Source organism: Castor canadensis, chromosome 14 (assembly GCF_047511655.1).
Source record: "Castor canadensis chromosome 14, mCasCan1.hap1v2, whole genome shotgun sequence".
NCBI lineage: Eukaryota > Metazoa > Chordata > Mammalia > Rodentia > Castoridae > Castor > Castor canadensis.
Window position 1 is genome coordinate 37268462 of NC_133399.1, and position 1877 is coordinate 37270338.

Here is a 1877-nt window from a genome sequence, read left to right on the forward strand (position 1 = left end):
ATGGATGCAGAGAATGATACAGGTGTACCACAATTCCTATTCCTTGGCCTCTCAGATGATCTTAGACAGCAGCCCCTGCTCTTTGGAATATTCCTGTCCATGTACCTCATTACTGTACTTGGGAACCTGCTCATTATTCTGGCTACCAGCACAGACTCCCATCTCCACACACCTATGTACTTCTTTCTCTGCAACCTGTCCTTTGTTGACATTTGCTTAAGTTCTACAACAGTTCCCAAAATGTTGGTAAATATTCATGCATGGAGCAAAGACATCTCTTATATACAGTGCCTTATTCAGGTGTATTTTTTAAATATTTTTCTTGAAATGGATAATTTTCTTCTAACAGTGATGGCCTATGATTGCTTTGTAGCTATCTGCCACCCACTGAACTACACTGTCATTATGAAGCCCCAGCTCTGTGGCCTCCTGGTCCTAATTTCTTGGATAATAATGTGCTGGGTCTCCCTGATTCACCTTCTATTGATGAAACAACTGACCTTTTTTGTGGCACTGAAATCCCATATTTCTTCTATGACCTGACCGAATTTCTCAAAGTGGCAGGCTCTGAAACACTCATCAATAATATTATTCTGTATGCATTTACTGCTCTGCTGGGTTTATTTCCTGTCACTGGGATAATCTCCTCTTACTTTCACATAATATCTTCTTTTTTGAGGATGTCTTCCACTGTGAGCAAGTACAAAGCATTTTCCATCTGTGGTTCTCACCTCTGTGTTGTCTCCTTGTTCTTTGGAACAGGATTTGTGGTTCACCTCAGTTCTGCTGTGACCCGTTCTTCCCAGAGAAACACAATCACATCCATAATGTACCCTGTGGTCATCCCCATTCTGAACCCTTTCATCTATAGCCTGAAGGAACAGGGATGGAAAAGGAGCCCTGGAGAGACTCCTGGGAAGAGTTGCTTCTTGTCCTTGATGGATCAGTGATCTGAGAATAAGGGTAATGTGAATTTCAGTAACTAGGTATTTTTCCTTTTCTAAGTGATCTTACTAACTTATTTACTGTTGTTTTGCTTTTGTACATTTAGTATTTATTCCTTTATAATAACTCAATAATAATTACTTTGAAATTTTCTCTCCTTGTATAATGTCTGTACAATTCAAAGTGTGGTAAATTTACGACACTTCTTGGATTTATAACTTGATAAAACCCTTATATAAATAGCTGAAATGGTTTCCTCATCAAATATTGATTAATGTTAATATTATTTGGCTTAATTTTGTTATATTCTTATTTTCTCTGGAATAATTGGGAACAAAATTACCACAGCGACATGGTTTCCACATCAGAACTCTACTTGCTGGTTTATATGTTTGTCTTCCCTTGTTCTGAAACACTGCTCTGATATATTTTGTTATATTAACGCAATTTCTGCAAGGAATATTATTAGATTAGGATAAATTGTAAATGGAACATGGCAGCAAACAGGTACTCCTCACTTTCTTAAACTACATTTTCTGACAATGTTTAGATATTGAAAATGAAAGTTGAATTTTGAAAGTACTTTTCTTTGTATGATTTTGCATAATACCTAGGATCATTTGAAATGTTGCTTCATTCTTTTTTCATTTTCTCTTTCCTTCTTTTCTTCCTGCCTTTATCCCCTCTATCCTTTTATTCCTTCTCCTTATTAGCTTTTTTTTTGATAATATTATATTTTCTTTTCCATGTCTCCATAACATTTCCCTTTAAGTGCATATTAGAAATGGTTTATCTACTCATCTGTTGATGGAAACTTCAGTAATTTCCATCTTTTAGGTATAATAAACAGAACATTTGTTGGAATATATTTGTGCACTACGTTTTAGATGTTTTGGTAAATGTTGATGGTCATTCTATAGCATTACATTTAC

General features: G+C 35.6%; 1 pseudogene; it reads left to right on the forward strand.

Moving 5' to 3' along the window:
* Positions 1-939, forward strand: LOC141416800 (olfactory receptor 7D4-like; annotated as a pseudogene).
* The last annotated feature ends 938 nt before the right edge of the window (positions 940-1877 follow it).